Here is a 27231-nt window from a genome sequence, read left to right as displayed (position 1 = left end):
TGTAAAGCTATTTCTGACAGATTTTTTCTCTCTCTCATCTCCGGTTATATAAATATCAAATGCTTATCACGAAATAAATTGTTGCATTACACATGATACGGGTATGAAAGTTTAATTCAGACATCAGAGAAACCACTTGGGATTCGGTGGATCGCAAGCAGCGAGCTGCACGGCGGGTCGGGTGCGATGGCGCTGGCCGAAGGGAGCGGCGAGGTTGCCCCTGCCGTGCAGCTGTGCTGCCCGCAGCCCGGCCGACCACTGAAATGCTGAGGTGATCAAGGGATTTACAGATGTTCCTATCAAGCACCTTTGAAAAACACTGGCTGCCCAGAATAGGCATCTGTTTTGCTTGTACTTAGGGCCTGCCCTGGAAATCTGGACAGGGAGGCTGTGAGCAATGTCATAAGGGATTATACCCTCTGGCTGGCTTACCTCGAGCGATAAGGTCAGCGGAGAGAGCGCGGCTTTGATTAGTAGGGTTTGTCTACTCTGCAGATGCTACCCTGTCATTTATTAATAATGCAGTCGTCCCCTCCTCCGCTTACATCATGGTTTCAATTTGTAGCGGTGACAGGGCTGATCACCTTTCGAGTCTTAGCCGGCTTACGACATCCCCCGGGTTTGCTTTGCCCCACACGTCTGAATCATGCTGTAACTCGACTCTCTGACTGGTAAAACACATCGTAGAGCTGCAGCTCGCCGCCAGCCCTGGCGGCCACAGCTCAGCTGGGCTCCCATTGCCCCGGCCCTCCCCGCCTCACGCCTCGGTTTCCCTCCCGTGGGAATCGGGGCGCGAGGCTGGGTGGGAGGAGGCGGTGCACGACCACGCTTCGTCTTCGTGCACCAACAGCCGCCGCCGGCGTGGAGAGCGGGACCTGAGGGCTGGGACGGGCTTGCGGGCTCCGTGCTTGTGACAGTCGCTGAAATACCCTCATCAGGCCACGTAGGGTGATTGATGGGGCAATGGAAAAGGCAGCTGTTTGCTGTTGAATGTAAATACTCCTGTGTTAAGAAGGCACAGGGTAAAAAAACCAAAAGCTGCTGTGGTTTCCTGCTTTCTGTATATACTTTTCCTAATTTTTAAAAATTGTGATTTTTAGTTGAATTTAATTCCCTACAGAAGAGAATCAGTAAAGCTTTCCTGCTTATTTACAAGGCAGCTTTCCTTAAAAATTCTGTAGCGTGCTTTTCCATGTGGTACACAACAGATGTTTGAAGCTGATCGGTGTCATGTGTTGCGTTTTGCGGTACTTTAATACGAGCTTTTGAGAGACAAGCAGTACAAAGAGGAACTGAGTTACTAAGATGGATGAAATTTTCACAGTGCTAGTATTTGCCTGTGTTTGGTTACTGCTGGTAAAACCACATCAAACTATCACTGCTCTGCTCATCTGCAGTCTATGTTAAAAGCTGCTCGTCTCCCCTTGGAAATTCCATCCTTTACCTTGACACTAATTTTTCCAGTGGTCCCTTGTGCCACACAAAAGCTCTGTTTATTGACCTTACAGATTTTATACTTCTCATAAACTCCAAATCAGACTTTCTCAATTTTCTCTGGTAGTGCCATTCTTACACAGAGGTGGTGTAAGTGGACTGCTGTTTTGATGACATAGGTATTATTTATTTAAATTTATGGTGCAATACAAATAATTTTTCTCAAATTAAGCTTGATCTTGTGAACTCTGTACAGGGAACTTACCCTGGAGATTTCTATGTCTGATGTTAAGTTCATCATTGTACTGTCCCAAATCTTAGTTCAGGTTAGTGATGGCATTTTAAGAGCTGCCTCTTAGGGGGTGACTAAGCAGAGCCATAGCAAAGATACCTTACTAATTCAAATTCCTGGTGTCATCGAAAGTCCAATTTGATGAAAATGAAAGGTGCTTTCCACCAAACTGCTTATAGATCCTATAAGGCAGTAGCCATATATTCAGTAAGAGTGGCAGAAAACTAAAATATAATAATAAAAGCAGACACTATACAAAGGTGTTTCAGATTTTTTCATAATGTCACTATCAATCAAGGTAGTCACTGGGTGAGGAAGAGTTCACATGTATTAGCATTTGATAACCGTTATTTGCATGAAATATGGGTTGCAAGATAGGGCCCTGGACTGGCTATAGGGTAATAGAAGCTGTGTGAGGGCTACCAAGAAGGCACTAATATGTAAAGTTAAGACAACATAGTCAGCTATACTTTAAATTGCATCTAAATAGGGATATTAAAATATTTGTCTGAGATGCAGGAGAAGCGTAAGCCTTTTGACTTCCACAAGGCAAATATCTCTGTAGCCCAAACAGATGAAAATAGAGACAGTTTTCACATAATCAAATCACATGTGTAGCACTCCTTCATTTCTTGGTCTGAGAATCCAAAATTTAGTAGCTAACAAGAAAATAGTGTAAAACATAGTATTAGCTGATTAGATCTGGCAAGAAGCAAAACTCTAGACTAGGAACTTGCAGTACCAGAGAGCAGGAAAATCTATTAAACATACCCAACAGTAACTCATAACTATAATCTGTATAGATGTGTCTGCAAACTATAACTCAAAAAGCCAAACTAACCCATTTACAGCTGCAGACATCTCAACAGAGTAACTTTAGATGCTGTTAGCCTATTTTTGTTTTATGTCTCTTTTTTGTAGCTGCAACTTAACTGTTTTTAAGTGTATCTCTGTGGGAATTGATGGGTTTTATTATGTACATTTCTGTACTATAAGAACGAGAATGATCGATTTTGTTTATGCTGGTTGTTTGTTTGGCTGCGTGACAAGGTTGCTATCAACAGAAGGGATGAAGCATGAGGTAATGACTACAACTTAAATGAGAACACTTGTCATACCTGCTTTTTGCTTGGACTGATCAGCAAGTATAAGGGCACAGTCAAATGCTGTGTTTTCTTTCATGTTTACAAACTGGCAAGCTTAATGGAAGGTAATCTTTGACATTTCTTAACAGTTTCCTTCGCCCCTGAAATCAAAGCTACTAGTATTGTGCTAAACTACTTGGTATCTACTGAGAGTTTGAGAAAAATGGACTGTCAACTAAGCACAGAGACCATTTCTTACAAAGGGATTATTTTTTTTTTTTTACTTATTTATAATCTGGAAGAAATTAAAGCTCAGCCTTCTACATATTTCCCTTGGTGAAGCCATGCTGACTACTCCTGATGATCTTCTTGTCCTTAATGTGCCTGGAAATGGTTTCCAGGATTAGCTGCTCCATCACCTTCCCAGGCTCAAGTAGTTTCCTGGGTCCTCCTTGCTGAAGACAAGAGTGACATTTGCTTTCCCCCAGTCTTTGGGAACTTCTCCCAATCACTGTGATTGATCAAAGATGATTATTGAAAATGGCCTTGCAATGACATCTGCCAGGTCCCTCAGCACTCATGTGCACATCCTATCGTGGCCCATGGACCAGTTTATATGTCCAGTTTGCTTAAGTATTCCCTGACCTGATCCCCTTCCACCAAGGGTACATCTTCCTTGTTGCAGCCTTTCCCCTTGGTCTCTGGGACCTGGGATTCCTGAAGGCCAGCCTTGCTACAAGACAAAGAATACATTCAGTACTTCAGCCTTTTTCATGTCCTGTGTCACCAGGTCTCCGATCTCATTGAATAATAGGCCTGCATTTTCCGTAGCCTTCCTTTTGTCACCTGTATACTTATAGAAGCCCTTCTTGTTGTCTTTGATGTCCTTCACCAGATTCAATTTCATTTGGGCATTGGCTTTCCTAACTTTGTCCCTGGATGCTCAGAAAATGTCTCCACGTTCCTCCCAGGTTGCCTGTCCTTGCTTCCACCCTCTGTATGCTTCCTTTTTGTGTTTGAGTTTGGCTAGGAGCTATTTGTTCATCCCCACAGGCCTCCTGGCATTTTTTTAAATCATTGGGATGGACCACTCTTGAGCTTGGAGGAGACGATCCTTCAATATTAACCAGCTTTCTTGGGCCTCCCTTCCCTCCAGGGCCTTATCCTATGGGACTCTTCTGAGGAGATCCTTGAAGAGGCCAAAGTCTGCTCTCCTGAAGTCCAGTGTTGTGAGCTTGATTTTCACTCTCCTCCCTGCCTTCAGGAACCTGAACTCCACCATCTCACAGTCTTTTCAGCCAAGGCTGACTTTGATCTTCACATGCCCAACAGGACCCTCCTTGTTGGTGTGAATGAGGTCCAGCAGAGCACCTCTCCTCATTGGCTCCTCTATCACTTGGAAGAGGAACTTGTCATTGATGCTCTTCAGGAACCTCCTGGACTGCTTATTGTCCTGCTGTGTTGTCCCTCTAGCAGACATTGGGTGGTTGAAGTCCCCCATGAGCACCAGGGCCTGCAAATGTGATGATAATGTATACAGTTGCTTATCCTGCTAGGGTAATTCCATAAGGGAAAGGAAGGAACTATACTGATGATAGAGAATATTTATGTTAGTCCAGGACTGTGGAAGCATACTCTCTCTCTTGCATGCTGCCCTGCCAGCTGAAAAGGTTACTACTAATAGCCCTCTCCTATCTGGAGACTTATTACCCACACTAGATATTACTGTCCTCTCTGACCTGTGGCTCAGCATCATGGGGGCCACTCATAAACCTGCTGAAGTCTCATAAACCTTTTCAAGCCAGGGTAAACTGAGTGAACAAAGACTAAATATTTAAGCATCTTAAGTCAACTTCACTCATTTTGCCTGAAGCACATTCACTCACTAGGTCAGCTTGCTGTAACCTCTGGCAAGGGTGAGAGGCAGCTGGAAAGATCATCTTCTTCAACTGGCATAGCTAGATCTGAAAAAGGGCTTCTATCTTTGGCTTTGTTCCACTCTAGACATACTCTGCATATGACTAATTTGGTTTTTAAAAGAAACCCACAGAATGCTTACCCAAAGAATTCTGCTGCCACAGCACTCCTGCTAAGAGGAAGAATGAGCTACAGTCTTGTCTTGGTCTGAGAGGTGAGAAATCTGATGGTATTTGCAGTTACTGGTCTAACCTGGAGAGGAGTGGCCAGTCAAGGGTGGTACAAAGCATGAGAGAAATGCTCATCAGAGGTGAGGGCTACAATATCCATTGGGCATTAACTTGTACCCCTGAACCTGCCTGAGACTTGAGCAGTGGAACCATGAGGAAGAGATACCATCTGAAGAAGGCAGAAAATAAAAAAAGAGAGAAAAGATACTGAATAAACTGGAGTCTGTCAAATGCAAACATCAGAGGGCAAATGCGTTGTGCAAAGGTCTTAAGCTGTTGCTCTTCTCTTTGACAAGAGATTTTAATAATGTGCCATTATGACTTAAAAACCTTATTCCTGGACCCATGTGGACCATAAGTGCTAGTTTCTTCTTTCTTCTTGACTAGCTGCAATTCGCTGTCAGTTGCCTAAAGTTTTCATAAAGTTTTAATTCAGGAAAGACTTGGACTCCTCTGGTGGGACCACATCACAAGCAAAGTTGGTGGAACTAGACTCAGCTGCAGGAGAACTCCTCCTCATGTCAATGCAACACCTGGCATTGCTGCACCAATGGCTGGATGGACAGGGGATACCCGAGGAGCCTCTGAAAATCTGGGGTAAAGAGCCAAGCTCCTCTGGCAGAAATCCATGACAAATTGCAAGTGCTCTTATTGCCAGAGATGAGCAGAAAACCACCCAGGTGTGCTTAAGCTCTCCACTCTGGGCAACTGAGCACAGGGCTTGCACTTCCAAAATGTACTGTTGCGGTGGAAACTAACCCTTCAGCCTCCAATCTCTGTGACAAACTGGGCACATTCTGATATCCCAGTAGCCATACTCACCCCCTTTGCTCTTGTGCTCCATTATTTTTTGAATTGTGAATGCTGTGGGTCTTAGAAGTTCACTTGCAGGTTTACCGTTGCGTTCCCACCACTGTCACCCTCACATCTCACAAGGCTGAGTGTTTTTTTCAAGATTTCCTGAAATCCTATACTCTTAAGTCAGATAATGGCATGCTTGTTTCATAATCAAGCAACTGGGTCTTCATTCCACAGAGTAAGTCAAACATGCAGAACAGTAACAGCAGGTGAAGAGGTGCCTTAGCACACCCATTAGATGCAGAAATTAGGTATTTCAGAGTTAGAAGTTGCTTTTTAATAGGTTTATGTGGTAGTACTAATGACAGATGTTATTGCAGTTATTAAAAACACACATTCTATAATAATGGAAAATAAGCATAAAGGGGTCTCATGTGAACCCAAGAGCCAATGCTTATATAAAAGTAAGAAATAAAGGGAGAAGCAATAAGTATTAAGAACTCCTAATAACTCAAGCAACTGAGTTGTGCATTTCTGGATGTATTGGAGATTTTCCACAGATATTTCCTATGGAAAGAATTTATGAATCAAAGCAGAATTGTTGTCCAGGGAAGATTGGTCCCACATGGATACTGTTGCTGTTTTAACTCATCCAAATCTTCAAAACTATTCACTATGAACAGATTGTATTCATAAGTACAGGAAGCATTTGCATTTAGTGTAGCTAAATTAGCTGAAGCACAGATTAACACACTCCATGTAATGTTTAACCAGAAAATAGAATAGTTGTAAGGTCAGTATGAGACACTTGGAGGTAAAAGATAAAGCAAGCCAAATTGTGTTCTTGTTTGGGGTTACCATAGGAGTGCAGCAGCATAGTTCAGAGCAAAACATGGCCAGATAAATTTGATTTCTACTTGCATTGGCCTTCTTGTGAGTGATTGTTTCCTACTTATGAAGAAGGAAGAGCTGAAACCTGCATTTTTTTTTAGCTTCATGGAAAATGGCCAAGACTATTTACCCTGTAGGGACCTATCCGGTATACATTTGAGGGAGGAGGTAGATGTCATTTATCATATTTTATTTTAAATAATGCTACCTGAGTATCAGTATATTTCCCTTCTCCCTTTCCTCTTCAAAAAGTCCAAAGTGATACCATCCTCAGAACAACTTTTGACCTGAGACTGTGAGGTTACAACCAACCTCAACTCTTCTAGAAGTAAATAGGATTAGAATATTTTGTGGATACCTTTGCATTCTCAGACATATGTAGCAATTCACATCACTGAAACTCAAAATTAAAAAAAAAGACCTGGAGTTCTCTGTTATCTTCCCTGGCATAAAAATTTTGCAACCAGCTTATCTGTATTAGAAAGGTTGTACTTGCTTAAATTTATTAGATAACACACCTACACTTGCAAGAAGATTAAGGATGGGCAGAAATGCTACCAAAGTTTCATAATGCTTATGCAAATACTTTTTGTCCAGAAATATCCTGAGTACTAGGATCCCTATTACTTCCCAGCTTGATCCTGGACAGATTCAGTGAAGCACATCATATTTATGACCAAGACTTTGGAAAAGTAAATATACCTCAGGTTAGAGTTTTAGGAGTTAACCTGTTTATTTGTTTCAACTGCCGTTCTCATCATTACAAAGTATACTGTTTGGAGTTGTCAAGTGATGCAGAGAATCATGCTGAAGGGTTCAAGAGAAAGAATGCTGGGATGGGTTGAAGTTGCCTTGCCCTTGCTGAAGCGAGGGAATTCAACTCTGCTGAACTTTGGTTCCTCATACACCAGGGAGCTGATCCCGATCCCGAATGGCCTTTTTGCTGATCTTCTCAGTGAAGTGAATTTTTATCTGTTGTCTGAAGGGCTGCATCCTTTTATATCAATGGGGTATCCATGAACTTCTGTGGGTACAGGAATGGTTACCAAAGCCTGAAGAACTTTTCCGTTTACTTCAGTGGGAATACTTGGCAGAAGCTGGGTAAGATGTCTCTAGTTTGAAGCTCTCCTGGGGTAGAAGCAAACTCATTTCTCTGATACTGCCTAGCTCTGGTGAGTGTATCAGTCAAATTTTTAATACGCTGTTTGTCCAGCACTGGGCATTTTCACTCAGGACTGAATATGCCACAGACTTTTACTTTAGGTCTAAACTGGGACATCTAGAACGCTCTGGAGCTGTATGGATCCAAACATATGCTAACGTCAGATTAAGAGTAGTTAAGGGGCACATCCCTCCCCTGGTCCCTCCCTTTGTATGTCCCTTCTCGCACTTTGTTTTCCACATCCACCATGTGAGCTGGAAGAGAGTGGCAGTGCTCGGTTTCCCCTGATCTGGAAAACAAGGTGACTGGGACTGAAAGGACCACTGCAGTGTGTGCTGCCATGGTCCCCCACCTCACACTCAGTATGTCTTGTCAAATTGAGGTTCTTGCATGCTGGCACAGCGTTATGAAGAAGTGTTTACTGCTGTTGCAGTGTGCTTTCTGAGACGTAGGATATCCTTCAGTTCTTCAGGTTTCTCACTCCAGCATCTCTTCAAGAGCAAAAAGCAAAAGCCTGATATGGCAGTATTTAATTATTGTTATTGCACAAGGTACAAGCAAGGCATCTACTGTTAGTCACGGATGTTTTAAAACCATAAACTCGTTGTCCATATTCACTAACAGTTGGGGAAGAAAGTTGAACTTTCCTGAAAATACTGAAGCAGATGGGAACAGTGTGAATGCCAGAATATCCCTACAAATTCTCCTAACATGAAACAGTTTTGGACAGTTCAGGACATCTGGAGTGAATAGGGGAGAGGGAAATGAAAAATTTCTTGAATGTACTTAAAGGCTGAAATAGAATCACAGTGGTGTAGACATGCAGAAACCCTGAATGAAATACACACATGGATGTGGCAGAATGCTTAAAAGGAAGTCAGCCTGCTAGGAGCAGAACTATTTTTAGTCTTCTAATGAAGAAAGCAGCTGTATTTGAGAAAGCCAGTCACTCACTGTTTGGAAAATCAGCTGGAACTCTTTCTGGGTCCTGGTGTTCTTCGTTGCAAGAGGAAAATCTTATGTGCAAGTTCTTTCAGCCCTGGAGAACCTTAAATGGCAGTCATCTTGGGTTTTGATGCACAGTTGGGAGCTTCTTGGGAACAGATTCACAGACTTCTGTTGGAGCCCATGGTCACTCTGCGGTGTTCAACCACTCTTGGAATGAGCGTTTCCTTAGGAGACAGCAAGGATCTGGCAAAATCCTCTGAGATGTGCATTGAACATAACATTGAATTCTGCCTTCTTTTGTTCTGTGCTGTGCTGCTTGTTAGACGATGTTTATTTCTGTTCTGATTTTCCCCAAAGCTTTGCTGGGGTGCAGCAGTCTGTCCAGTTTGTTGTAAACCCTCTGTTTTCTTACCTGTACAGTGCTTCTGTTAGCTATGGGAGTGGAGGAGAGCCGCTTCATTTTGCTGCTCTAGTGAAACTTGAATTGTGAAAACTTGCTTTTTATGTACCGCCTTTGTACAGAATCAGTCCTTTTGTAAGGGGTTTTTTATATATATAAAATAGCAAGATGTCTTTTTCTGTCATATTGCTGAGTTAAACAAAGGATCACAGTGAATTACATGTATCCTGGCTGTGACAAGAATGGACAATAGTTATCACAGGGTCAAAACCATTGAATGTGCTTGCTGGAAGTAAAGGAGACAGCTTGATTTTTCCGCTGGCTTGAGAACCATTTCTGAACTAGTTAAAGTAGATGCGTCATAAAAGGCTGAATCAAGAGAAAAGGGATTTTAGCTTAAAGCCAGTGTCAGGGAAGCCTGACCAAAGCCATCTGCCTGAGATGGCCTGGCATTTTTCAATGAGAGGATGAGATTAGTGAGGACGAGGACTTTGTTTTGAAAACCTACTTCTGCAGATGATCTGTCAATTTCCATCAATGGCCATCTGCCCAAACCATCAGGAATTGGAGAATATCTTAAAGGTGAGAGGAAGGCAAGCTATTCCAGAAGAAATGCTGTGGAGAGGGAGCTGGGACCTGGGCTCTGTGGGTATCCCTGCTGCTGGGCAGCTTTGGCAGGCTTCTTCAATCGTTTCCAGCTCCCAGCCTTGCGTTTGGTCCGTTTAGAAATACGTTCTTTTCTTGACTCTCACATGCTTTAATACATGAAGTGTCTTACACAGTGGGGAACCATCTTGTATGTAGGTACTGAAATGCGCAGAAATTGGAAGGAAGGGGTTGTAAGCTCCAAGAAGAATATCCTGATCTTTCCTTTTTTAGTAAGACTGTGGCCCGGGGAAGAAGTTGATGCTCTCGTCCTCTTCCCATTTGCTTGTCACCCGCCACGTGCCTGCAAAGAGCTATCCCTCTTCGAATCTCCTGGCACAGTTTCTTGTATGATTGGTCCCTAAATCTGTTTCTGCTTGAGCAATATAGTTTTAAAAAATAACATCTATTACAAGTATCGAAAAGAGGGAAGATCTTTCTGACTGAATTGCGTAAGGGGCAATTACATGAGTATTTACTCTGGCATAAGTCAGGCAGCCTGGGGACAGTGACCAGCAGCTAGAAGGGGCTCGAGGAGCAGGAGCCTCGTTGCCTGGCTCAGGGGCAGCTGGAGCAGCAGGTCTGACCACAGCCTGTGCTTTCCGCCATAAATACCTGAAGTTTTTAGCTGGTTTCAGTAGAGCCTGTTTTGCATAAACCATTTCTATTTTCCCATTACTCATATGTCCCTTTGTTAATAACATAATGTAAATAATTCTGTGCTGGATTTGGCATTCATTTAAACAGGTGTAACACTAAAGCAGTCATAATTGGTTTCAGTGTTCCCAGCCTTCTCTCTGGCTGTGCTTTCCAAAGGAGTTTACTTGTTTTTGCCTTTGAAGGCTCATTATTACCATAATTCACCCATCAGTCTGCTGCTTTTAATGTTAATTCCGTTTTATAACTTGGTGGGAGGCAAGATGAAATGTTTCAGGCTGCATCCTAAGGTTATTCTTCGAGTGGCCAGTGTTTTAAATGGATGTGATGGGCATTGGCAAGAAGAGGTTTGTGATATTTATAGTCTTCACGAATCTGTGTAGAAGTGAAAAAATGCTTATCCTGATTCTGTATAAATACCACATCCAAAGCACACCTGTCTTCTGCCATGTGGGCCAGCTAATTGGTTTTTGATCTATTTTTACTGTTCTTAGCTGAAAGGCAATTTTTTTGGTAAGTTTCACAGAAAGCTCTAGAGCTGTTTTAGGGGTTTGTAGCTGTGAAAAATAGCCGTGGTTCTGTTTTTTAAAAAGCATTCTCAAGGAATAATTACAATGATTGAGAATGCTTCTTAAAAAAACAGAAGCATGTACATTTTTCATAGCTACACGTCTCTAAAATGGCTTTGTGGGTTTCTTCACATATTCAGGAAACTTTTAAAAATAAAAAGGAGCAAATCTATCTCTGAGCTTGGCAACAGCTGAAGTTTATATTTCACAAGTATCTGAAAATGGGTTCCTCCCCATTTGCAGACACAGATGCCAAAGTTTTAAACTGACAGTGCAAAGTTTGTATTGCAAGCTTTGTAAAGGAGCAAAGCAGCATTTTTCTGCTCTATGCCAGTCCTGCACTTAGGCATGGCTGGGATGAAGCCTTGTTGGACAGTTATTATTATTATTGTTTATGAATTCCTTGCCTTGCGGTCGTGCAGAACAGCAAGTCGACATTGTTGAATCAGAAACTGTAGACATGAAAATAGCAAAAAGGTTGCCCCTGCTGCTAAACTTTTGGCAGTATTTTGTATTCCATTCTTGTCTGTATTGAAACATAGAATGTAGTGAATGGGCCAAACCCTGAAATCCTTATTTGGTTATTCTGAAAAGAGAGAGAAAAGGCTGTGATTCATTAGAAGGGGGATGAATAAGAGGCTGCAGAGAAGGTCTATGCAAGGTAGCTCGGGAGCTTCTGTTCCCTTGTCTCATAATCCAGCAACACAAAGGTTATCTGAGCACGGTGAATGGTGGCTCTGTCAAAAGCGATGCATTAAATAGTCCTCAGGCTGGGCCAAACAGAGGAGTGATGTAAGGAGATGCCCGCTGCTTATGTGATATGTCTAAGCATGTATATGCAGGGAAAGGGAGGCTATTGAGACCTCCGGGTAAATGCATGCCCCTGCAAAGGTGACTTGGGTGGAAATCATTGCATGGGATGGTCCTGAAACCAACTATTTCAAAAGATTGAGATTTTTCTTTTTTCTTTCAATGGGAGCACAAAGTACCTGGGGTTACCTATTATCTCAAACAAAAGGGGTACAGGAAAGGGAACCAAACCTGTTGTTTCAGCATCAGAGCAGTGGTGGGTCACTAATCCCACTTCAGTATTTTGCCTGGAGCAGCAGGAGTTACAGATGTTTGCTTGCATCATCACAGTACAGTCTCTGATGAGGGTGGTTTGTGTTGTTGTAATCCCACAGAAATTATACTTCAGCTTCAATACTTTGGCCTGTCTGGGCATGACTGATCATTATCTGCTCTTCAAGATTAGCTGAAAGTGCCTAGCTAAATGCTCTGAATTTTGTGGTGGAAGACAATGAATTTGGGGGCTGGGTCTCAGAAAATGTTGCATAAAAAAAGGCTGCTGTGTTTATTCCTCCATGCTCCCCGGTATAAATGAAAGAAGAGGAGAGCAGCACAGAGCTGGGCCTGTCTGCTTGGCATATATTCAGTTACTTAACTCATGGCACAGGCCACTGCAACCCTAGTAGGCAGCATTTCAGCAAAGGCCAGCAAGTGTTGTAAATAACATTAGGAGGAGAGTATTTTGTTCCCTTCTTCCCGCTTTTTACGTTAGATACTGAATGAGTCGAGCACGTGCATTTGCGAGGGGGGTTGTTCAGCTGATCTGCCTTGCACTCCCCAGATCTCCCTGATCTCGTGTCCTGGAGAATCTCAAAGATAATTTTAGCAAAAGGCTGTTCTGAGTGCCATTTGGCTCATCTGTTTACAAAGTCACAAAGTCTCTTCTCATAATTTTTCAGGGATCAGAGGGGACAAAAGTTTAAATATTAGCTTAGCTATTTAAACCCTGTGGCAATGCCAGTCTGCTTGGCACATAGTGTTGAATCTAGTGATAAGATATTCGGTCGACTGATGACCCTCGCAGCGTTGTAAGAAATATGCTGATAAATTCTCTGTGAGGGATAGGAGGGATGAAGTGGCTCTTACATTTTATGACAATCGCTAATCAAAAAATTGGCCAAAACCCTGGGCTTAGAGACCTATGCTGTTGCCCTCCAGTAAACCCTGATTTCCCGGAGACTTCTAGAGTATTCCTAGATAAGCACTATTGCAGACGAATAACGAAATAAAAAAAGAGTTCTCCAGTAGAGGCTTTGTGCCTGAGAATATTTTCTGGTTATCTAAATACATTTTTGTCCACTAGATGGCTTTTCTCCCCCCTACCTGCGCCTTGGTAGAGCAATCTGAATCAACCAAATGCAACCTAGCAAAAATGATATCTCCTACAGCTTAATTCAGATATTGGTAACACTTTGGTCAAAAATTTCTAATTACATACAACATACCGGGTTTTTATATCCTGTGATGTAAATTTTCCTATGTGGAGCAAATCCTTCTATACGTTGGCACAGAGAAAAATTCACGTTAAGATGTTTTAGCAAATTGTTTGCCAGCAAACAATGTTTGCTTATGATATGAAATTATTAAAGACCACAGAGCACATTCTGTGGTTATTAAGTCTTCAGCACTGACACTGAAAAATAATGTAAAATCTTCCAGACCTTGTTTTGGTTTGGCTGGGGGTTTTTAGGAATTGGAAACAGAGAAATTCCTCCCCTTACCCACCCAGCCTGTAGTATAATATTAATTAATGATGTTTGGTAGCAAATTTAGGTTCTGCAATTATTATAATTAAGTAGGACAGATGGGACAGAACTCTGCATTATGTGGCTTAAGCCAAAGCAAACAGAGTGCCAAAAAAAAAAAAAAAATTACATTATTTACATTTAGGAAAGTCTCAGTTTTAGTGATTGTGTGAGTCGCACTGACCACCGAGATACTAGCAGGGCTGTGCCTTTCCTGTTGACTTAACCAGGTGAATAAGATAGTGGTCAAGAGAAGAGTACCCAGAATTAGTAAAATGTGTGCTATTCAGGTTATGACAAAAAAAGTATAATAATGCATCCCAACAAACATTTTGTTATTATTTTATAATATTTACTCTTATCAGAAAAACATAACATGGCAGAATTAAAAACAATCACCAGGCTGATGTTCACCATTTCACTGGAGAAAATGTAATGGAATTGGTACAATTTTAGATCAGTAAAATGTACTCAAGAAATGTACTTGTACCAACAAGGCTGTTGTGGGTACACACACTAGAGGAAGATGAGAGATCCTCTATCACAAGCTTCTATTGGTGTCTTCCCGAGAAGCTCATTCCCTTGCTCCTACCAGCACTGGGGGTTTGGGGGATTTCTGTAAGGGAGTCACTGCAGGAGCCTGCCTGGAGATGCAGTTTCTCAGTTCATTTTACAGCTAGTAAGTATTTGTTCAGTGTGGAACTCCCATTTCTAGCTATTTAAACCAGAGCAGGTCTTTCTTTTCCTGTCAACTTCCTAATAGCCACAGGGGAAAAAAGAAGTATGTTCTCATTTCAGCATCCCTCATCCTCCTCCTTGCTTCTCTGAAAGAGGAAGCAAGCAAGCTATTTCTATTACTCATCCTTTCCTTCAGCCTCCTTCCTTCAGGATCTTTATCTCCTGTGAATCATTACAGTGCCCATTCCTGCCCCCCAATTCTAGCTTTTGCAAGCTTCAGCATGAAATTAGGGGGGTGGTTGGATTTCCCTGCACAGCATGGGGCCCCGCTGGAGAATAAGTTGAGATCTTGGTAATCTCCATCAACCAGTGCTGGCTGGCAGCACTGGGATGGAGGAGCAGCACAAGCGCTGGAGCTCTTTCTCTGCAGATTCAGGAAGCCAATGTTGCGTCACTTTGCACTCAGTTTGAGCTTGGAAAGGCAGTTTTTGCTGCCATAAAGTTTAATTTTTTTTCTTTTTCTTAAGAAAAGCTTAGATTCTGTGGGAATTCATGACTGAGACCAGTGTCCACACTTGCCAGGGAAATCTTGCAACTGCAAAGCATCTGAGTGGATTTTTAAGCCCCGTTTGACTAATACCAGAAGGATTAGCATGTTATTTTGTTTGATGCCAACACAGGAAAACCTCATGGGCTTTAAACTGAAGGGTTACATTTTCCTGGGTGGTGCTAAACTAAGGTGATGCAAATCATGGTGTAAAACGCCCAGGTACACTCATGGCCCTGGGGCATGGAGTACGTCAGGCTGCGCCAGCTATTGTGCTATCTGTCCTGAATGAATGGGATGGAGGAGCAGGCTGTTTCGGCTAGTGAGTGAGCTGACATGATTTGACATTCTGAGTGTAGGAGGTGTGAAACACTAAACTAAGACTGCTAATCCAATGGTGGTCAGCTAAGCAGTTTGGTCAGAAACGTCAGGGGTAATACACAAGCACAGATCTTTGAGCCTCTTAGCTACCTTCTGCTTTCAGTTACATCAGTTTAAATCCATTGACTTCCCTAGAGTTCGCACATCAGGCTTATTGCAGTGCTCCTGAGACCAGAGTTGAGGGTACAGAAGGGAGGAGAAAGAGTTGAATGGAACAAAAACACAGTCTGCAATTTTAGTATGTACACAGTATATTCCATTTCATGGGTTTCAACCATTTAGCTTAGTAGAGTGTGTTCTTTCTGGCCAATAAGAACTATGAACAACCAGTAGCACCTAAGACTTCTGCAGTAGCATCGCACCTAAGACTTCTGCAGTAGCATCAGTGCAATAGAGATGCTTTTACAGAAAACCGTCTCTAGTATGCAAGTATGTGCATGCTACTGAACATACAGTAGTAACAATCCCATTTTTTTATCTCCACTCTACTTCTATCTAGCTATCTGCTGATCATAGGCAAAAGAGACCATGCGAAGTCCTCCAAGACTAACTAGAGTATTCCAGAAACCATAGTATCAGAAAAAGAAAAAAAATTTTAAAAAGAAATTTTAAACAGGAGAAAAGCCTTAGCTCGGTTTAAAAATTGTCTGGGAGGTGATGTGTGGGGTTGCTGTCCCTGATACAGTGGGTATCTGGCACACTGTGAAGTCTGAGCTTTTACTAAGTGCAAAGGTAGTTGGGAAGAGCCAGGTCATGCTACTCTTCAAACTCACTGCAGCAGCAGATCCAAAAGGCAATAAATAATAGCTTAGCACTCAGTCCTTACCTGTGCTGAACTTGGGATAAGGAAGCAAAGGTTGACCTAAACCACCTTTAATCTATCTTCAGTCTCGGCATTGGCCAAAGATCCCCATTAACCAGTGCCAGTTTAGTAGAGTACTGCTGTGCTTGTTCCAAAAAATCCCAAACTCGCTCACAGCAAGTGCCCAGCTGGAGGTGGGCAGGTCATGTACAAACCAGCTATGTTAGTTCAGAGTTCTTCTGTGCCACCGTGCACCTCTGTAAAGGCCATGCTGAGGTCCTTTGCACTTCTTCACTGGGCCTTTGATCTCTGCCAGCACTGTGCATTCCCCTCTCCAGGTCAAAGAAAAATGTTTTTTACCACCAAGGAAATCTGTAAGAGAGATGTTACTAACCCAAACACCTCCACTCTGTGAAGGAAATGTAGATTCAATTCCTTTTGTGCATCTGAAATGCTGCTGCCAAATCTGTGCTATGAAAGGTCAGGGAAAACTTAGTAAGCTAACAAAAAATATTCAGTAACACCACAGTGAGAAGATGTGCATGTCCCAGAAAATAAATTTGCTGTGGACTGAACATAAAAGGATTTGCCAAAATCTTTGTCTGTCTTTTCAACTGAGACACAGGTTTACAATGTTGAAAGTAGCCATCCAGGTTTGATCTCAGGCTGGCCCAGATGAGGAGTGACTCTGCTGACCTGCCCAAGCACAGGAGCTTGGCCAGGCCTCAGGACTGATCTTTCTCTGAGTAAGCCCAGAGACCCCCCCAACTTTGCCACCAGGATTTCAGACACACAAGACTTGCTGTGGCTGCCCTGCAGTATCAGATCAGCTTCAACACAGCATCACCTTGCTGTTGTCTCTCTCCTTTTAGTCCTGCAGAAAGGTTATGGTGTTTCTTCTCTGGGTTTGATGGGATCCAGTTTTGCTTACACCATAATGATCAACCACAAAAAAAAAGAGTGACATATACCTGTTATGACTTAGCATATACTGTTAGTTAAGCCTTTGAATGTGTGTTTAATTTTCAGGTGGATGCGTAATTACTCTGTGACCTGTTTAGCATTTCAGACTGATTCCTTTCAAAGATTGGAGGAAAAAAAAGAGGTTACATGCAAGCTGAAATGAAAAACACAAAAGATTTTTTTTTTTCTGTATCGTTTTTAAAAAGGTTTCTGAACAAATTTGTTTTCAAAGTATTTTGCTCTCAATCCTAAGATGACAACTGCCAGCAGCTGGCTGGGAAAAAGCAAAAGTTAGCCTGAAAAGTAATAAAACTCACATGACCTGAAATCGTACAATACTGAGCCTATTTGTAACCACAGCTAGATTTCTTTGTCATTCTGGAAAAAATAGTGAAGTGTCTGGGGGTTTTCTTTGTTACAATTTTTCTTAAAGGGATTTTCTTTTGGGGAGGCAGCAGCAGAAGGGATTTTTGTTGGTTACTTTTCTTTCAAAGCTTAGTGATAACGGGCAAGCAATATTATTTTGGGAGGAAAGTATCACATCCCGTGTTAGAGAATAAATTGTTCACTTGATGATGTACTGAGTGATAACCCTTTCTAGATTTATGGATTTTTCTGTTTATTTGCATAGAAAGTCATTACAGCACCCTTTTAGCTGATAACAGTAGCACATTGTTGCATGTTTCTGCATGTCTTACAACTCCCTGGACAAGCTATTGATCAGGTAGGTCGCTCCCAAGGAATCAGAAAGTCATTCTGTGCACTCTTTCTTGGACGGGAGATAAGCTTTGTTGCTAGTCTACAACGTGGCGTCTCCCCTCTCTCTTTGCATAGAGCGCGATAACTTCAGAAATTGCTTGCTCCTTTCTGCTTAAGATTTCCAGCCTGACATATCTCAGGGAAAGAAAGAAAGAAAAGAAGGAAAAAGCACAACTTTTCAAATGGAGGAGAGTCAGTCCTTTTCCTTGCCAGATTCAAAAAAAGCAATGCTTGCCCAGCTCTGCTCTTTCTGTGTTGATTTCAGTGCTAAAAATGATGCACACCCATTATATTAGAGTGGATTTCTTCAGAGAGTGTATTTTCAGATTCATGTAACTATTGACCAGAAGCAAGGTTAAATTGAGCCTGTTTAAAAATTAACCCATTTTTTAAAAAATTGCGTAGCGCAGCAGCACTCTTCAGGCAGTCCTTCAGCTTTCTAGCATCAAGTCATCTCTGATGATGTGCAGGCTGTGTTTAAAGACAACACATAACAGCCCCTATGCCTGTGAAGTTTCACGCTTTTGCTTTAAACCAGTAATTCTCTGATGACCTTTATATTGTTATAGTGTGGAAACAAGTATGTGTACTCATTTCTGCATTTATTTTCCTCGACACCATCTTTCAAAAATATACCTTTAAATGTGCCCATTTCTAATTCCATGCGCCTAAACCAGCTCAAACAAGGGATACAGGAAAATGCAGGAAACTTTAAGTGCTCTAGGAATCCTCTCCGTCAAAACTACATCTACCTTCAAGCCTGTGTTTTGGCTGTCAGAGCAGGGGCAGGTGAGGGAAGTACGTTAGGAAGCAATAATCCAAAGCTTGTAGTAAATTTAAATCCCATAATTCAGAATTAGCTGTGATTCCTGCTGTCAGGAACACAGACCTGCGTAAAGGTTAGATTTCTTCTACTGTATTTTCATTCGGGTTAATGTTTAAGCCGTGCTGGTGGTTGTGTCCAGGAGAACAGTCGGTCCTTTTACAGCTCTAACTGGGAAGAGGCTGGGTCTGTCAGAGCTCGCCTGTCAGCTGTTTGGGCAAGGCAAGCACCTTGCTGCAGCTGGCCCCAGACCGAGCATTTTCGGAGCTCTCAGGCTCTCTGCTTGCACCAGCTCGCTCATTGGTTGTAGCCATCGCCCTCCTTGCAGCGACTGCTGCTGACAGTGTATCTCTCCTCGGCTCTGAGATTACTGCGTATGACCTACTTTGAAAATGGTGTGAACCAAGGTTCACAAATTGTCTTGGAAGGGTGCCACGGGGTTGGTGTGCAAACACGCGCGGTCTCGGAGGCTTCTGGCGGAGCAGAACTGGCTGTCTCCGTGTCCTTCCAGATGCAGCGCGCGTTCCTTCGCCAGCCCCAGCTTCACAATCCATCTTTGTGCTCTTGAGTGCGGCATATTGATTTCCCAGGCAGGCCTGCTAGGTTAGAGAGCCTCTGGCCAATAAGTCCTCCATGCCTTTTTGCTCTCAAAACAGCTGAAGTAGTAATAAAGATGAATAAAGGATTTCAGGCTGAGCTGTCATCTGAAGCCTAGCAGTAGTAGTAGTAGTTGTAGTAAAGGCAGTAGTAGTGCTATCAGAATACAAGTCACAAAGGAGAGCTAAGCGGTGATATTTTATTTACACAGTTCGTCTGTTTACTATAATCTGCTCGTTTATAGCGTAATGTAAACTTGCAATTACCAAAGCTGCTTTCCATGCCAGATGAACAGTTTAACCTGTATGCCATTCCAAAATACTGGTAGAGGAGAAAATTCAACAGAAAGGAACATCCTGGAGAATTGCAGCCTGAAAGCTGTATGGATTTGGGGTTTATTTTTTCTTTTTTTTTTTTTTTCCTTCTCTGTCTTCCTTATATAAGCTCTGTGCTGCAGAGGAAAGTTTCCACAGACTCAGAAAGATCATATGCAGTTTCAAATCTACTTGAAAGATAAGGCTTTTTTTTTTTTTTCCTTCCCTCCCGAAGGCTAATATATTACATACCTACTCAGCACAGGGCTGCCTGTTATCTGATAAGATAATTAGCATCAGACACTAGGAGAAGCATATGTACTTTTAAAAAGGATCATTACTGAACATTCACAGAGAGAGTTAAAGAGTGTGCTTATCAGAGCTTTTCCATGCAGAAGACTTGTGCTAGTATTTGACTTTGGGTCAAGAAGTTCTTTATTAAATTAGCAATGCAAATGTGTTTTACTTTATACATGTGGAATTTAAGTGTGTCGGACAGCCTCCCTCTAGAGCACTTTGGGGCTTTTTACAGATTTAGCGTGGGCCAAGAGTTCCAGCTCGGGCTCTGAGTATTTCTTTTTGTTTGTTTTATCCTCTGTAAAGACATCTGTTCTACATGGCTCTCCACCTTGGCTGCAGTTCAATTTCCACTGACTTCCATGAACTCCATTGTGAAACCCAAGTACAATCCTCTCTTTGCACCAGGACCAGCCTGTGACTCCTGAACGCAGACGTGCAGCTTACAGATGCCCTCAGCCAACTCTCCCGAAGCACGTGGCTACGGGCAGCAGCCACCACTTTGAGGAAAGTACACCTCATCCTCATCCTCCAGCTTGTCCCTCCCCTGCTGATTGACAGTCGTGAGCCCTCGAAGCCATGCTGTAGTAGTTTAAAAATAGGGAAAGCTGAGACAAAGACCCTTATCAGCTCTAAAAGCAGGACAACACTGATGCTTACCCTGCCTGACGTGGTCTTTGCCAGTTGCTAAACAGCTAAAATGATCCATGGTGGTCAAAGGGGAAGAGGGCAGGACCTGAAAGAAGAACTTGACATCTGACATTTGCCAGTCCTGCTCGTGAAGCGGCTGGCCCACAGGCAGGAGCTCCTGTCTGAGCACGCCTGCTGGATCCTCTGCAGCAAACCCTTCTGGCCTGACAGTTGTAATAATAAATACCGTAACTGGGCTGATATTTTGGCCTGGCAGGGTCTTTCATAAGCCTCAGCTGGGAGTGATTGTTTTAATGAAAAATGTTAATAGATGAATAGTTCACCCATGAGTTATTACTTCTAGTGTAGAAGGCACTGAGCTGTTTTTAGTGATGGTTGTTTTCTTTTGATAGCATACGTGAAGCTTTCTGGGGGATGTGGCAGTGCTCCACACCTAAAAGGTGGGGGCAGGACTCTGAAAAATGTGTGGTGTCCTTGTCACTTGCATCATTCTGTGTGACTGTGTGAGGTGTGATGGCAACCAGGGAAACCTGGAGCCAAAGGGGGGGGTGGTTCAGTTCTGGTTCCTGTTATGGGGCTGCCGGTGAAGGGGAAGAGTTCTCAGCCTACCCCCAAGGGGACCGGGGTATACATATGCAGACCCAGGTTATTGCAGATGGGAGCATCAACTGCACGGGAAGTATTTCTCCTCAGGATGTTTTTCCAATTAATTGCAAAGGAAGAAACGGTCACTGATGCAGGGAGGAGGCAAATCCTTCCCACCCCGATAAGTCCCGTTCGTCTGACTGAAAGATCTCATGCATCAGCGTGTGGGGCTTTGCTCTTGAGGCAATCAGCCGGTCTGTTGAATGAGCAGATCGCAAACAGGGAAAGTGATTGGAGCAGTACAAAGCAGGCCAAACCAACATTTCTTTTGTGTTGCCTATGGTTCTAGAAAACATTTTGGCGTAACAGAACAAAGTGGGGAGACAGATGTAACTACTGCCAGGCATGCTCAGCCTTCAGCTCCTGCCCTTCTGTCTGCCCCCAGTCCCTCCCAGAAACGAGGGAAGACTCGAGAAGAAGAACTGAAAGACAGCCCGTGACTACCAGTGGCAGAAATGTTGCCTGACACAGACATGGACGCAAAATACCGCAACATACCTTGCCACTGCCAGATGCCTACTCCTCTGACTTTACAAAAGGAGCCTAATGTTACTTTATAAACCTCAGTTGACACTACTCACCTTGTCACATCTCTTGTATGAGGTATTCTATTTCACAGCCTCTGCTGAAACATCCCAGGTGCTCAAGCTAAATCAGAAGAAATGTAACACGGTCTTTCCAGGTTTGAGAAAATGGGTATAGAAACAGGGTATTTAGGGCATAAGTAAGTAAATGGAGGTTATGATCCTCTCCTTTGATTAGAGTCTTCTATCACAGCTAATGGGTGGTCTGGTAAGATTCATTCATGGATCTGTCTTTCAAAGAGCAAGATCCTACAAGCTACCACCCAAACCTTCACTGTCCTCTGCTCACCAGGTTGACAAAAATTAATCTCTAACATCAGCTGTGAGGCAGCCAGTAACTTGATCCCTGTCACCGAGGTTTCAGGGTAGCACAGGGTACTGAGGCTGTCCTTGTAACTTTGGCCAGTGAAAAATGGTAGTGCATAATTAGTTGTTGGATCACTCTTGATATTTGATACTGTTGGTCATCAAATGCTGCTAACCTGTGTGGAGAAGCTGTGCCTATCAGTGGAAGTTCCATGAAATCATTCTGTTCCTTCTCCTAAGGCGGAGCAGAGGAGTCACAAGCAGCAGTTGTTTTCCTGTGTCCAAACTCCTCATCTCTGGAAGCTGACAAGGCTTCTGCCATACACGTGTGAAACCATTGGAGAGCTAAGGAGATCACATGGTGAGCTAAAGTGCCTGCTTTTCTATAGATGTTATCTAGGTTTTCATATTCCTTATTGCAAGCATAATTACTGCCTTCCACTAATTAACTTAGTGACTAGTTGAAGTTGGCATTGCACTGCAGAGCAAATGGCCAGAAGTGAACCAGACAACTCTAAGATCTCAGTTGTATTAAATAGCTGCATCAGTGTTACTTAAAATCACATGTAAACCAAATTGACTGTGCTAGCTTAAGACCGTCTCATTTGCAAATACCAAATCAGCTCCTTAATAGATTTAAGTTTAAACCAAACCAGACATGGTTTAACACTGAAATATGAGAATGTCCACTCTGTCTTCTACACCAGTTTAACTAAAATGAATTTTAAATTACACCTTTAGAGAAACTAATATAAATTTTCCTAGCAGTTTAGACCTAGATGACGACTGTAGAAGCAGAGGAGTACTTTGAAATTCTTCCTTCTGTAACTATTCCAGGTGCTGAGGGCCTTTGATGTTTGTTGCACTTTTGTGAACTTTTGGGCTTTAGTACTTGCCCACAGAATATACACAGAAATAGGAAAGCTCCATCTCTGTTTCACAGGGACCAGGCTGTTGTCTTCACTCTCTTGCGTGCAGTGCAGCTGCGATGGTCCACATAAAATGATAGCTGCATTTGAAATCACATGCTCAGAAAACTGGAACAAATGGGAGCAGTCTGTCACACATTGCCATAGGCCTGTTGTTCATAAATGTCTCCCCATTTTCTTCTCCTTGCTATGCATGGAAGTTCTGCTTCATTTCATGGAGTCCTGGGTAGGTTTTCAAATTTGATCCTGGAAGGCTTCCAAGGAAATGGCCTTCACCATTTCTGAGATGGGGCCTTCCTTTATGATCGTGATCGCACGCAAGTGCATTTCACAGAAGCAATGAAACTGTCAAGCCGTAGAAGGAAGCTTCTGGACACAGGACTTTCCCAGAAGCCGTGTCTAGACTGACAAAATGTATTTCTACAATGAATAAGATGTCTGTAGACACCATCGCTTTCAGAAAATGTCAAACTCACTCTGTAAGTTATAGAAACACACAAGTGCATGTATAACCCCTACAGGATTAATCAAGCGCTTTCTCCTATGGGGTGCTAAGGAAGGAAAAGTGGGAGAGATTATTGTTGCTATTTTTACATGCTTGGGAGCTGCTAAGCGATTATAATAATGGGAGTCATAAATTACTTCACCAATGCATTTGGAGATGAGACAGTGAACTGACTCCTTGGAGAAATACAGGATAGGTATTCTGAATGGCAGATACTGCAGAGAAGAAGGCTCAAGCACTGGGAAAGGGAGTCTGTATGGATGCAACTGGATTTTTGTTCTGTTCCCTCACTTTAATTTGTTTGTGGTGCAAGCAAAGCAGGCACCGCATTTGCAACGTGCAAGTTTGGTGAAAGCCTTCGCACCTGCTACCTGAACGATGGTTCAGCAAAAGAAATTCAAAAGTTTATTCAGTGGATTCTTTTTTTCTTTTGCTGTTCCCAAAAAAGAAGCTCATTCATATGCACTTGACAGTGAGAGGTAAATTTTCAGTGCAGTGCAAGGTGAGTTAACCACATGATTCCCAGGAACAGTAGCGGGAATGCTGCAGCAAAATCCTCATGCCAAGGCATGTGAAAACCTCTGTAGATGAATCCACTGCCCTGTGGCAATGGGAATCTTGGTCAATGAATTTTGTGCTGAGTGCTGAAACAAATAAAATCCATGCCACAAATCTCCTGTCTGCAGCACTGTGATTCTCTCTCTTTGAGATTCTGTGCAGACTTCTTCCTGGTGCATTGCATTAATATTAAATTAACAACACACTACTCACATGGAACTTACATTCTAAAAAAAGCTCACATTATGCTGTAAGCCTTTTATTACAAAATAATAGCAGTCGTGAGGTTAAAGTTTGTTCATACAGTTTTCTATAGAACATCTGTACATTTTTTATGGAGGATAAAAGCTACGTTCCATGTGTAGCTTAGTCATATGAATATAGATAATGAGTAGTTTATTGAATTTCCTTTTAGATTTTACCATTCGCTTATATTCATATAAAGCATGCAAAACATACCAGATTTTTGTAAGTGGTGCTTTCTTTTCAGAAACACTAATTTCTCTGTCAGTGTTCTGCAGAGGATGTGACCTGATATGAAAAGGACCTATTCCTCTAGGATTTAGCTTGTAACTAGAGGCATAAATCAGAGATTCTCTGAAGTGGATTGTAATCCACACGGGAGAGAATAAAGAGAAATCACTAGGTCCATATGGAGCAGGACCTTGAAAAGCTTTATGAGGACCACATTCACTGGAATAGTTACCCAGCATCCAAGCTATGGAAGCCCACACAGGCTTCAAAAACAAAATATTTCAGGGCTTTTGTGGCCTTCCATGATGCGGAAGCTGGACAGAATTTTTATTGAATCTGGCCCTAAATAAGCAAAAGAATTTTGTAATCAGTGCACGGTTTAACAGGAAGCCAGAAAAATTCTTTTAATATTGGAGTGATATGGTGGGAAAGCTTAGCCCTAGATACAGTCCTGGCTGCTGAGCTCAAAAGAAATTTGCCTGCAAGCAGAACTAGCTGGGAGTACAGCAAACTCCTAATTAACCTGAATGGGAAAAAGATATGTATTGGAATCTCATTTTTTTACTGCATATATATAAGCCATAGCTTACTTTTCAAATGCTGACCCTTCACCCCACAAAAATGTTTTCAATGCCTTACGTAGACTCAATCCTTGTATGCTGATCCCCCTCCTCTTCTTCCCATCTTGTAGAAGCACTTTCAATTATTGGTAGAGAACTCTGGATACAGTGCCAGAGCTCCTTAATGCCATTCCAGGTGTCGAACAGCAGGGACTATTAGAAAGCAATATGTAGCAATCCTCAGCCCTGATGGTATTTCAGCATTAAGCCCAGATCCTGGAACAGTTGCTTGCTGTATTGCCAAAAGTCTTAGAGATTAAAGCTTTGGTAGTATTGATATGAAACATGCAAATAAGTGACCACTGCATGATGGTCTAGATTCAAAAGGGACTACATTAAGTTATGCCGTGAACTTGAAATCATCCCAGTGCTCTCCAGTGAGCCTTGTGCCATGGCAGTCAGCAGAGTTACCGGGAGGGGCAGGTATTCTAACTGCAATTGTGTTTTCTCACCTTGAAATTTTAATTTCATGTTTTAGATGCAGAGATTTGGGTAGTGTTAAAAAATGTCCAAAGGGGCACTAACCTGAGAGTGTTGTGGAGATCCACGTAAGTGGACAGGGTTCATTTGGGGTCTAGATGAGTGGATCTGAGCTCATTCCTTTAGCTTCAGAGTATACCTGTAAGTGATGATGATTTCACCCGGAGCAGCATGTACGCTTTTCAATAAACAGGGTGTGCATTGTGTAGCAAAATCAAAGCTACGCAGTAATAACTACCCTGCAGCTAAATGGATGCTTTTTCCACAGCTGAATCCTTAGAGGGATGATGTAGTTTTTAGTCATTCATTGCCATGTGACTTATTAAAACAATTAACAGGCAAAAAAAGTGGTTATTTTGAGTGGTTTGGCAAAGTCTATACAGAGTGAAGTTCAAGCAGAGTGAGTTTCTACCTCTCTGGTAGCAGAGTGTGTGAAGTGGCCAGGGCTGCTCTTCTCTTCTTAGCTCCTCCTTTAACTCGCTGTTTGACCTTGTAAAAGTCCCCTGGCCACTTTGGGTTTGCAATTCATTATGAACTTGAAACTCGTATCAGCTTCTCTAAAAGATTCGTGGGCTCTCCGGGCAAACCTGGGTCCAGCTTTGGGGTTGAGCCTGATGGGTTTATAATTTGAGCCCTGCGTACAGGAGGCTTGAGGTTTTGACATGTAACCAGATGAAACATAATGGTTTCAGCTGAGTTTTGCTTTGAATTTTTGGGTTCAGCTGCACTCCTCACTTAAAGGGAAGGCCTGAAGGTGGTGAAGCTAACTGAAGAAACTGTCCACTGAGGGCTTCTAGGGGAAAACCAGATAGTTTCACTCAGTCTGATTTAAAATTAAAGCCCTAGGTATGTGGTTTACTGTGGGTTTTATATTCAGTGCAATTGTCTGTATGCTGTTCCAGAAGGAGAATATAAGAGAGGCAGGTGTGTAACATTAAAAACCTGCAAGATGCCTTGGATGGAAGATCTCTGCAGACAAAGCTGGAAACACTGTAAGTGACAATGCAGATTTTCCCTTTTTGGATTTCCTTGCTGCCTTGCCTCCATTTTCTCCTTCCCAACCATCCAAACAGTACAGTGAAAACAAAATTGTAGTGATTTTAACCCTGAGCTGCCCCAAGACTCGCAGGCCGGGTCTTTTAGATTTCCTGCTGGGTAGCAAATAGGTACTTTGTTAGTCTGGTCACGGCATCAGACAAAACGCACCTTGTGTCTGGTCTCCAGGTTGCTGTGCTTGGGTCCTACTTGCTAGACCTATGTGTGTCTCTCCAGCCCTGTAGCTGGGCTCTGGACCTGCAGATCTTTTTGAGGTCTGAAAAGTCAGTGGAGCCTGAAATCAGCTCTAGTTTGTCAGCGATTTAAACTTACTTCTGTGCTCTAGTCCTCTGGATACTCCAGCTTACAGCCCACGCCTCGACACACAGTTAACGTAGATAGCTAAATAACTCAGGCTTAGCGGAAGAGGTTTCCGCAAACAGTTGTTATTTTCTTAGGCAACAGATTTCAAGGACACAAAGGCTGGGTGAGCTCTGGGCCATGGTTTGCTCAGGCTGTATCTGCACCACAAGCACGGAAGCAATTGCCAGCGCTGGGTTTAGCTGGCCACCATGGGCTGTGTCCCAGCTTGGGTGAGACCCGGGTACTTGCCCCCAGTTCCCGTGCTGGAGGGACCCACAGGGGCTGGGCTGGCTCAGGC

At 42.7% G+C, this 27231-nt stretch overlaps 1 protein-coding gene across 1 annotated transcript in view; it reads left to right on the top strand.

Annotated features, from left to right (window-relative positions):
- The window catches only part of ATXN1 (ataxin 1), a 370404-nt gene that overhangs the window by 102893 nt on the left and 240280 nt on the right, over positions 1–27231 (top strand). Inside the window, exons 3-5 of the mRNA XM_075052095.1 lie at positions 20090–21761; positions 22210–22330; positions 26438–26527. The gene's annotated coding sequence lies outside the window, so the exon portion shown is untranslated. The remainder of the gene's footprint in view (positions 1–20089; positions 21762–22209; positions 22331–26437; positions 26528–27231) is intronic.

Source organism: Buteo buteo, chromosome 20 (assembly GCF_964188355.1).
Source record: "Buteo buteo chromosome 20, bButBut1.hap1.1, whole genome shotgun sequence".
Taxonomy (NCBI): domain Eukaryota; kingdom Metazoa; phylum Chordata; class Aves; order Accipitriformes; family Accipitridae; genus Buteo; species Buteo buteo.
This window is presented reverse-complemented; position numbering and strand designations above follow the sequence as displayed.